The sequence below is a fragment of the Somniosus microcephalus genome, unplaced genomic scaffold (assembly GCF_052327205.1).
Source record: "Somniosus microcephalus isolate GS21.2 unplaced genomic scaffold, FLI_Smic_1.0 unresolved_chr6, whole genome shotgun sequence".
NCBI classification, from domain to species: domain Eukaryota; kingdom Metazoa; phylum Chordata; class Chondrichthyes; order Squaliformes; family Somniosidae; genus Somniosus; species Somniosus microcephalus.
The window spans coordinates 9,996,519-10,008,334 of NW_028225184.1; positions in this window are offsets into that span (position 1 = coordinate 9,996,519).

Consider the following 11,816-nt stretch of genomic DNA (forward strand, 5'->3'; position numbering starts at 1 on the left):
CATCCCAGGTATCAGCCTGGTGAATCTTCGCTGCACTCCCTCCACGGCAAGAACATCCTTCCTCAGATAAGGCGACCAAAACTGCACACAATACTCAAGGTGTGTTCTCAACTGCAGCAAGACATCCTCGCTCCTGTACTCGAATCCTCTCGCTACGAAGGCCAACGTAACATTTGCCTTCTTAACCGCCTGCTGCACCTGCACGCTTACCTTCAGCGACTGGTGCACAAGGACGCCCAGGTCTCGTTGCACTTCCCCTTCTCCCAATCTATTGCCGTTCAGATAATAATCTGCCTTCCTGTTTTTGCCACCGAAGCGGATAACCTCGCATTTATCCACGTTATACTGCATCTGCCACATCGCCCAACCTGTCCAAATCGTGCTGGAGTTTCTCTGGATCCTCCTCGCAGCACACACGCCCACCCAGCTTTGTGTCGTGTTTGAAGGCGCTATATAAGGACAAGTTGTTCATGGCTACGACAAAACAGGCCACAAGGTTGCAGAAGTCAAACCTCTGCAGTTGTGAAATGCAGGATGCGACGTAACACACGAGCAGTCGCCCAGGTGCTTTCTGGCCCGCTTTTGACAACTTTTATCAGCGTGTGGACACTTTTGGGGCTTTGATAATGACAGCTGACAGGTTGCCCGCCGCACAGGATGTGTGAGTGTGAAAGTACGACAGCTCCAACAATTGACTTTTTTTTTCCATTCGTTTCCCTGTCGCTGGCAAGGCCAGAACTGTAAGTGGTTTCTGATCCATAGAAACATAGAAGATAGGAGCAGGAGTAGGCCATTCGGCCCCTCGAGCCTGCTCCGCCATTCAACGCGATTGTGGCTGACCGTCCAAATTCAGTACCCTGTCCCTGCCTTCTCCCCATCTCCCTCGATCCCTTTAGCCTTAAGAAATATATCCAACTCCTTCTTGAATATATTTAATGACTTGGCCTCTACTGCCTTCTGTGGTAGAGAATTCCACAGGCTCACCACTCTCTGGGTGAAGAAATTCCTCCTCATCTCAGTCCTAAACGGCTTACCCCTTATCCTTAGACTGTGACCCCTGGTTCTGGACTCCCCGACCGTCGGGAACATCCTTCCTGCATCCGGTCTGTCCGGTCCTGTCAGAATTGTATAAGTTTCGATGAGATCCCCTCTCATTCTTCTAAACTCCAACGAGTATAAGCCCAATCGACCCAATCTCTCCTCGTACGTCATTCCTGCCATCCCAGGTATCGGCCTGGTGAATCTTCGCTGCACTCCCTCCGTGGCAAGAACATCCTTCCTCAGGTAAGGCGACCAAAACAGCGCACGATACTCGAGGTGTGTTCTCAACTGCAGCAAGACATCCTCGCTCCTGTACTCGAATCCTTTCGCTACGAAGGCCGACGTACCATTTGCCTTCTTAACCGCCTGCTGCACCTGCATGCTTACCTTCAGCGACTGGTGCACAAGGACACCCAGGTCTCGTTGCACTTCCCCTTCTCCCAATCTATTGCCGTTCAGATAATAATCTGCCTTCCTGTTTTTGCCACCGAAGCGGATAACCTCGCATTTATCCACGTTATACTGCAACTGCCGTGCTTCTGCCCAATCCCCCAACCTGTCCAAATCGTCCTGGAGTTTCTCGGCATCCTCCTCACAGCACACACGCCCACCCAGCTTTGTGTCGTCTGCAAACTTGGAGCTATTACATCCAGTTCCCTCGTCCAGATCATTAATATATATTGTGAATAGCCGGGGCCCAAGGACCGATCCCTGCAGTACCCCACTAGTCACAGCCTGCCACTCAGAAAAAGACCCGTTTATTCCAACTCTTTGCTTCCTGTCTGCCAACCAGTTCTCTATCCAAGTCAATACCTTGCCCCCAATCCCATGTGCCTTAACTTTGCACGCTAATCTCTTATGCGGGACCTTATCGAAAGCCTTCTGAAAGTCCAAAGACACCACATCCACTGGTTCTCCCTTATCTATTTTACCAGTTACATCCTCAAAAAATTCCAGTAGATTAGTCGAGCACGATTTACCTTTTGTCAATCCACGTTGACTTTGTCCGATCCGGTCACTTTTTTCCAAGTGCTCCGCTATTACATCCTTTATAATGGACTCTAGCATTTCCCCCACTACCGATGTCAGGCTTACCGATCGGTCTGTAATTCCCCGTTTTCTCTCTACCACCCTTTTTGAACAGTGGGGTAACATTAGCTACCCGCCAATCCGTGGGTATAAGAGCAGGGAGGTTATGACGGAGCTGTACAAAACGCTAGTTAGGCCACAGCTGGAGTACTGTGTGCAGTTCTGGTCGCCACACTATAGGGTGCAGCGGAGATTCACCAGGATGTTACCTGGGCTGGAGCGCTTCAGCTATGAAGAGAGACTGGACAGGCTGGGGTTGTTTTCCTTAGAGCAGAGACCTGATTGAGGTGTACAAAATTGGAATAAATGGGTCTTTTTCCGAGTGGCAGGCAGTGACTAGTGGGGTACCGCAGGGATCGGTCCTTGGACCCCAGCTATTCCCAATATATATTAATGATCTAGACGAGGGAACTAGATGTAATATCTCCAAGTTTGCAGATGACACAAAGCATACTGGAGTTTCTCGGCACCCTCCTCACAGCACACACAGTCCACCCGTTTATTCCAACTCTTTGCTTTCTGTCTGCCAACCAGTTCTCTATCCAAGTCAATACCTTGCCCCCAGATTCAGTTTAGATTTATTTGCCATATGTAACAAGTACAATGGAAAGCTTGTTCCCCGTCGGGACGCGTCAGCTATACATACAGCGCCGCGTTCAGAGTCAATACAATGGCTTCCCGTGGCAGTGGGAGCACGATGTCCCTCAGCCGCTCCGTCCTCCTCTTCACCGCAGCCTCATCCTCACTGTTGCCGGCTCCACGTGTGGTGGCCTGCTTCTCCCGCTCTGGCTCTCCCATCCGGACTGCGAGTTACCCGAAATGGAGCTGCCGGCCGACGTGCTGCAGCGCGTCGTGAGTCTGCTGCGCTCCTCCGCCCGACTCGCCGAACACATCGCCGGGATGTGAACGCTCCAATTCGGCCCCCTCTTCACCGTCGCCGGCTCCACGGCCCAGGGGGCCTACTTCTCTCTCTTCGCGGGTCGGCCTCTGGCCGCCATGCTCGGCTCCCCTCCTCCCAGTCGGAATTCCTTCCCGCCGAGGAGCTGCCGGCCGACGTGCTCCAGCTGCTCGCCGCGCCGCGCTGCCTCCGCCCGACTCGCCGAGCACCTCGCCCCGGTTGCGGGAGCGAGCGGCGAGAGCTGGCCGCCCGAAGCAGGGAGAGCGATCTCAGCACCGGACCGTCACGGCCGCCATCAGTGCTAAATCTTCAAATCTCCTGATTTTTAAAAACCAAGAGAGAGGAGGCAGCACGGTGGCATAGTGGTTAGCACTGTTGCCTCACAGCGCCAGGGACCCGGGTTCAAATCCGGCCTCGGGTGACTGTCTGTGTGGAGTTTGCACATTCTCCCCGTGTTTGCGTGGGTTTCCTCCGGGTGCTCCGGTTTCCTCCCACAGTCCAAAGATGTGCGGGTTAGGTTGATTGGCTATGATAAATTGACCCTTAGTGTTAGGGGGATTAAATGCGTGGGGTTACGGGGATAGGGTGGGATATGTGTTGGTGTAGGGGTTACAGGGATCGGGTGGGATATGTGTCGGTGCAGGCTCGATGGGCCGAAATGGCCTCTATCTTGCACTGTGGGGTTTCTGTGATTTCTGTGAATGCTGGTCTTTGTCCCTTTAAAAGTGGCTGCCCACCAAAATGTTCACAGCACCAGGGCTCTTTGTTAAGCTTGTTTTATCCCACCCTCCTCCTCGCCTTCCCTTTAACAGCTCCTGCAGACAATGAAAGCAGGAAAGCGGCCTGCAGCCCACTGAGGCAACCCCACGTGCCTTAACTTTACACGCTAATGTCTTATGTGGGACTTTATCGAAAGCCTTCTGAAACACTGGCTAAAACATGCACTGCTAAACGAAATCACTATCCCCGTGGAGAATAAAATCCGGATTATAATCAACATACCTAGAGTACAAAATAACAACGGAAAATGCTGGAAAAACTCAGCAGGCCAGGCAACATCCGCGGAGAGAGAAATAGAGTCAACGTTTCCGGTCGAAACCCTGCGTCAGGATCGAGAGGAAACGCAGGACACGAAACAGGTTAAAAGGCCGGTTTGCGGGCTGGGAAATGGGGACGAAGGAAGAGAAGTGACGAGACATTAAGAGGTGTTCCAAACGAGACGAGACGGTGATAGGACTAGTAAAGAGACAAAAGACGGCGCTAGATTAGGTGTGAAATGCACTGGCAGAATGGGAGACGGCTGCCGTGTGGGAGAGAGCAAAAAGGGGGAAGGGCCAAAACAAAGGCGTGGATAAAAAATATATGTAATAAAAATGTAACGGGGGCCGAGGTTATGATCTGAAATTGTTGAACTCGATATTGAGTCCAGAAGGCTGTAAAGTGCCTAATCGAAAGATGAGGCGCTGTTCCTCGAGCTTACGCCGAGCTTCCGTGGAACAATGTAAGAGCCCGAGGACGGCGAGGTCCGAGTGGGAATGGGGCGGTGAATTAAAGTGACAGGCGACCGGAAGCTCGGGGTCCCCCTTACGGACTGAACGGAGGTGTTCCGCAAAGCGGTCACCCGATCTGCGTTTGGTCTGCCCGATGTAGAGGAGACCGCATCGTGAGCAGCGAATGCAGCGTGCTAGATTGCAAGAAGGGCAGCACGGTGGCGTAGTGGTTAGCACTGTTGCCTCACAGCGCCAGGGACCCGGGTTCGAATCCGGCCTCGGGTGACTGTCTGTGTGGAGTTTGCACATTCTCCCCGTGTCTGCGTGGGTTTTCTCCGGGTGCTCCAGTTTCCTCCCACAGTCCAAAGATGTGCGGGTTAGGTTGATTGGCTATGATAAATTGACCCTTAGTGTTAGGGGGATTAAATACGTGGGGTTACGGGGATAGGGTGGGATATGTGTCGGTGTAGGGGTTACGGGGATCGGGTGGGATATGTGTCGGTGTAGGGGTTACGGGGATCGGGTGGGATATGTGTCAGTGCAGGCTCAATGTGGCCGAAATGGCCTCTATCTGCACTGTGGGGTTTCTGTGATCTGTGATACCAAAACTGTGCACAGTACTCCAGGTGTGGTCTCACCAAGGCCCTGTACAATTGCAGCAAGACTTCCTCACCCTTAAGCACCAGCCCCCTTGCAATAAAGGCCAACATGACTTATGTGTCAGGTCCTGTTTGAGAACAATTGTGTGAAGCCCCTGGGGATGTTTTACTACGCCAGAGTCGCTGGAGAAATGGAAGCTGTTTAATTCTGTCCAATCGACGCAGGGCAGCTCACTAACTGTTCTGTTGGACTGCACCCACCCTCCAACCCTGACCCTACACCACAACCCTGAGAGTTTTTTTTACAGAGGCGAGTCGGCTGCAGGAAGTGCCGGTCAGGCTAAATGTGTTTTGCGTAATGCGCAGAGAGAGGCATGGTCTGGCATAGAGAGAGAGGCACCGTCCCGCAGAGAGAGAGGCACAGATTCGCAGAGAGAGAGAGGCACGGTCCCGCAGAGGGAGAGGCACGGTCTCGCAGAGAGAGAGAGAGAGGCAGGGTCCCGCAGAGAGAGAGGGGCACGGCCCCGCAGGGAGAGAGGCACAGATTCGCAGAGGGAGAGAGGCACGGTCCCGCAAAGAGAGAGGCGCGGTCCCGCAGAGAGAGAGGCGCGGTCCCGCAGAGAGAGAGAGGCACGGTCCCGCAAAGAGAGAGGCGCGGTCCCGCAGAGAGAGAGGCAGGGTCCCGCAGAGAGAGAGGCACAGATTCGCAGAGAGAGAGAGGCACGGTCTGGCATAGAGAGAGAGGCACCGTCCCGTAGAGAGAGAGGCACAGATTCGCAGAGAGAGAGAGGCAGGGTCTGGCATAGAGAGAGAGGCACCGTCCCGTAGAGAGAGAGGCACAGATTCGCAGAGAGAGAGAGGCACGGTCTGGCATAGAGAGAGAGGCACCGTCCCGTAGAGAGAGAGGCACAGATTCGCAGAGAGAGAGAGGCAGGGTCCCGCAGGGAGAGAGGCACGGTCCCGCAGAGGGAGAGAGGCACGGTCCCCCAGAGAGAGAGGCACGGTCCCACAAGGGAGACAAAGAGTGAGAGAGAGAGACAGAGAGAGATACACAGTCCTGCGAAAGAGAGCTGCATTTCAAACCGTGAGTATTAATGGGTCTGGGAGAAACAATAATGTTCTCTGTCTCTCTCTCTCTGTCTCTGCCTCTCTCTCTGTCTCTCTCTGTCTCTCTCTGTCTCTCTCTCACTGTCCCTTTCTCTCTCTCTCTCTCTCTCTGTCTCTGTCTCTCTGTCTCTCTCTCTCTCTGTCTCTCTCTCTCTGTCTCTGCCTCTCTCTGTCTCTCTCACTCTGTCTCTCTCTCTGTCTCTGCCGCTCTCTGTCTCTCTCTGTCTGTCTCTTTGTCTGTCTCTCTCTCTGTCTCTTTCTGTCTCTCTGTCTCTTTCTGTCTCTCTGTCTCTCTGTCTCTTTCTGTCTCTCTCTCTCTCTGTCTCTCTCTCTCTCTCTCTCTCTCTCTCTCTCTCACTGTCCCTTTCTCTCTCTCTCTCTCTGTCTCTGCCTCTCTGTCTCTCTCTCTGTCTCTCTCTCTCTCTCTCTCTCTGTCTCTGCCTCTCTCTGTCTCTCTCACTCTGTCTCTCTCTCTGTCTCTGCCGCTCTCTGTCTCTCTCTGTCTGTCTCTTTGTCTGTCTCTCTCTTTGTCTCTTTCTGTCTCTCTGTCTCTTTCTGTCTCTCTGTCTCTCCCTCTCTCCCTCTTTCTCTTTCTCTCTGTCTCTCTCTCTGTGTCTCTCTCCACCTCTGTCTCTCTCTCTCTCTCTCTCTCTATCTCTCTCTCTGTCTCTCTCTGTCTGTCTCTCAAATTCAAATTCAAATGCAAATTCAAATGCTTTATTGGCATGAAAGTTTACAGGGAACCATATTGCCAAAGCTTACATAACAAAAAAGTACAGTTTTCCAACATTCTGTAGGTGTCAAACAATTTTCACCTTCGTTGGGTACAGACAGTATTAATTTAAACAGTCGTTGACCCTCGTTGGGTACATTCAGTATTAATTTAAACAGTCGTTGGGTACATTCGGTATTGATTTAAACATTTTTAGAGTATATATGCTATGGGTGTCTGTCTCTCTGTCTCTCTCTCTGTCTCCCTCTCTCTGTCTCTCTCTCTCTCTCTGTCTCTCTCTGTCTCTCTCTGTCTCCCTCTCTCGCTCTCTCCCTCTCTCTGTCTCTGTCTCTCTCTCTCTCTCTGTCTCTGTCTCTGTCTCTTTGTTATGTAGGATTACACCGGATATACGGCATAGAATAAGGCCATTCGGCCCAACCAGTCCATGCCGACGTTTCTGCTCCACTCGAGCCTCCTCCTGTCTTTCCACATCTAAATCTATCAGCGTAACTCTCTATTCCCTTCTCCCTCATGTACCTATCCAGCCTCCCCTTAAATGCATCGATACTCTTCGCTTCAACCACTCCCTGTGGTAGCGAGTTCCCCATTCTCACCACTCTCTGGGTAAAGAAGTTTCTCCTGAATTCCCGATTGGATTTCTTGGTGACTATCTTATATTGACGGCCTCTAGTTCTGCTCTTCCCCACAAGTGGAAACATTCCCTCTGTATCCACTCTATCCAAACCTTTCATCATTTTTAAGACCTCTATTAGGTCACCCCTCGGCCTTTTTTCAAGAGAGAAGAGACCCAGCCTGTTCATCTTTTACTGATATGTATACCCTCGCATTTCTGGTATCATGTTTGTAAATCTTCTCTGCACCCTCTGTCCAGCTTCTCTACATCATCATTTTGATAATATGGCGACCAGAACTGTACGCAGTACTCCAAGTGTGGTCTAACCAAGGCTCGATACACGTTTAGCATAACTTCACTACTTTTCAATTCTGTACCTCTAGAAATAAACCCGAGTGTTTGGTTTGCTTGTTTCATGGCCTTGCTAACCTGTGTCGCAACTTTTAGTGGTTTGTGTATTTGTACTCGGAGATCCCTTTGTTCCTCTGCCCCACCCAGACTCGCACCCTCCAAGTGATACAATACAATACAATACAAATCGCTTTATTGGCATGATAAGGTACATCTTATGTTGCCAAAGCATCAAAATACATTTATGGTTGAACACATAAACGCGGTTCCATTCATACAGTGTATAAACAGGTATATCCCTGAGTTTATAAATATATTTTCGCCTTGTTTATATATACTCTTGTCTTAGTTTACTGGTTGTCCCTCTGTTCATGGCAAGCTGTAACATAGTGTGCCGCCAGTGTTACACAGCTTCTCTCCTCCCCCAGTAGGAATGGGAGTTTTTGGTTGTCAGTCAGATTTCTGAATTCAGGGCATATTTGTGAGAATTTTTGATAGAAATTCTCTCTGATGCCCTGATATTTTCCACAGGCTGTGAGGAAGTGCATCTCTGTCTCAACTACTCCCTGACTGCAGTGAGAGCATATCCTGTCTTCTCTTGGCAGCCTGGTCTGCCTGTGTCTGCCTTTTTCGATCGCTAGGCTATGTTCACTAAGTCTGTACCTTGTCAAGGTTCTTCTCAGTTTGTTATCCTTTACCATGGTCAGGTAATCAGCTATGTTGTATTGTCTGTTTAGGGCCAAGTAGCAATTGAGTTTGCTTTGGGTTTTTGTTGTTTCTGCCCAATATGACAGATATTTTTCCTTTTGCTTAGCGACGATTGTGTTGGGTCGAATTCTTTGTGTTACCCTGTCACTGTCCTGGGACTGGTTATTGTTAGTATTGTTATTAGTTACTTTATTGAGTCCCAGGACTAGTTGACTGAGGGTATTCTTCTTTATGGTCAGCTCTTGGCATTTCAGGGCGTCGTAGTGATAAGTGACCTCTCTAATCTTCCTACCAAAATGTAACCCCTCACGTTTAGCTGTGTTGAACTTCATTTGCCAATTCTGCGAGTTTATTAATGTCCTCCTGTAACATGTCGCAGTCCTCCTCAGTGTCGACAATCCCCCCCCGATTTGGTGTCATCCGCAAATTTAGAAATTGTGTTGTTGGTTCCAAAGGCTAAATCGTTAATGTAAATTGTGAACGTTGTGTTTTGAGTTTTGCTTCAATGAAGTTTGTCCCAGTTCCTGGGTGTTACCTGAAGGGGGTGCTGGGGGGCTCGCTTTGACTTTCAGTTTCGGGTTCTGCCGCACGGCACGGCATGCCGCAGACAGCGTGCTGTAATGTCCACCCATTTGCTCAGTAAATAGTCAAAGGTACGTCCCGTCTCCTCTATTCATTACTGTTCGGTCAAGATGCAATAGTGAACAACAGTGGTCCCAGCACTGATCCTTGTGGAACACCACATCCCACCCTCTGCCACTGTGAATAGCTACCCTTTACCCCGACTCTCTGCTTTCTGCCCTGAAGCCAGCCAGCAATCCGTTCTGCAATCCACTCCTCCAGCACCCCTTCGCCCGGCACCTTCCCGTGCAAGCGCAGGAGATGCAACACCTGCCCTTATACCTCCCCCCCTTCCCACTGTCCAGGGCCCCAAACACCCCTTCCAGGTGAAACAGCAATTTACTTGTACTTCTTGCGATCTAGTATTACTGTATTCGCTGCTCGCGATGCGGTCTCCTCTACATTGGGCAGACCAAACGCAGATTGGGCGACTGCTTTGCGGAACACCTCCGTTCAGTCCGTAAGGGGGACCCCGAGCTTCCGGTCGCCTGTCACTTTAATTCACCGCCCCATTCCCACTCGGACCTCACCGTACTCGGGCTCTTGCATTGTTCCACGAAAGCTCCCCATAAGCTCGAGGAACAGCACCTCATCTTCCGACTAGGCACTTTACAGTCTTCAGGACTCAATATCGAGTTCAACAGTCTCAGATCAAAACCTCGGCCCCTATTACTTTTTTACTTATTTTTTATCCACACCTTTGCCCTTCCCCCTTTTTTTCTCTCTCCCACATGGCAGCTGTCTCCCATTCTGCCGTCTTTTGTCTCTACTAGTCCTATCACCATCTCGTCTCATTGCGAATACCTCTTAATGTCTCTTCTCTTTTGTTCTCTCCCAGCCTGGCCTCTTAATCTATTTCATTTCCTGTGCTTTTTCAGTCTTGACAAAGGGTTTGACCTGAAACGTTGACTCTATTTTCTCTCCACGGATGTTGCCTGGCCTGTTGAGTTTTTCCAGCATTTTCTGTTGTTATTTCGGATTTCCAGCATCTGCAGTATTTTGCGATCAATCCACTCTGCAGTCTCTGACCTTGTTCATCAGTCTATTATGGGGTAGCTTCTCGAAGGCCTTTTGAAAATCCAGATAAATTACATCTACTACATTACCCTTGTCTACTCTCCCTGATACCTCTTCAAAAAATTCAATAAGGTTGGTCAAGCAAGACTTTCTCTTTTGAAATCCATGCTGGCTATTCCTTATTATACTTTTGGTTTCTAGTTGTTCTTCTAGTTTCTCCTTTAGTAGGGATTCCATTATTTTTCCTACCACCGATGTTAAGCTGACTGGTCTGTAATTCTCTGGATATGTTCAATCCCCCTTCTTAAATATCAGTATTATGTCCTCTGGCACTATATCATTTTCTAACGAATTATTAAAAATGCGTAGCACTGCCTCTGCTATCTCTTCCCTAGATTCTTTTAAAATGCGTGGATGCAATCCATCTGAACCAGGGGTTTTATCCTCTTTGAGTTTGATTAGTAATATTTCCCCTTTTTGAATTTTAAGTGCACTTATCTCATTACTAATCTCATCATCCAATGTCAATTTTTTGAGGATGTAACTGGTAAAATAGATAAGGGAGAACCAGTGGATGTGGTGTATTTGGACTTTGAGAAGGCTTTCGATAAGGTCCCACATAAGAGATTAGCGTGCAAAATTAAGGCACATGGGATTGGGGGCAAGGTATTGACTTGGATAGAGAACTGGTTGGCGGACAGAAAGCAAAGAGTTGGAATAAACGGGTCATTTTCCAAGTGGCAGGCAGTGACTAGTGGGGTACCGCAAGGGTCGGCCCTAGGACCCCAGCTGTTCACAATGTATATTAATGATCTGGACGAGGGAATTGGATGTAATATCTCCAAATTTGCAGACAACACAAAGCTGGGTGGGAGGGTAAGCTGTGAGCAGGATGTCGTGAAACTCCAGTACAATTTGGACAGATTGGGTGATTGGGCAGAACCATGGCAAATGCATTATAATGTGGATAAATGTGAGGTTATCCACTTTGGTGGCAAAAACAGGAAGGCAGATTATTATTTGAATGGCAATAGATTGGGAGAAGGGGAAGTGCAAAGAGACCTGGGTGTTCTTGTGCACCAGTCGCTGAAGGTAAGCATGCAGGTGCTGCAGGCGGTTAAGAAGGCAAATGGTATGTTGGCCTTTGTAGCGAGAGGGTTCGAGTACAGGAACAAGGATGTCTTGCTACAGTTGTACAGGGCCTTGGTGAGACCACACCTTGAGTATTGTGTGCAATTTTGGTCGCCTTACCTGAGGAAGGACGTTCTTGCCATGGAAGGAGTGCAGCGAAGATTCACCAGGCTGATACCTGGGATGGCAGGAATGACGTATGAGGAGAGGTTGTGTCGATTGGGATTATACTCGCTGGAGTTTAGAAGATTGAGAGGGGATCTCATGGAAACCTATAAAATTCTGTCAGGCCTGGACAGACTAGATGCAGGAAGGATGTTTCTGATGGCCGGGGAGTCCAGAACCAGGGGTCATAGTCTAAGGATAAGGGGTAAGCCATTTAGGACTGAAATGAGGAGGAATTTCTTCACCCAGAGAG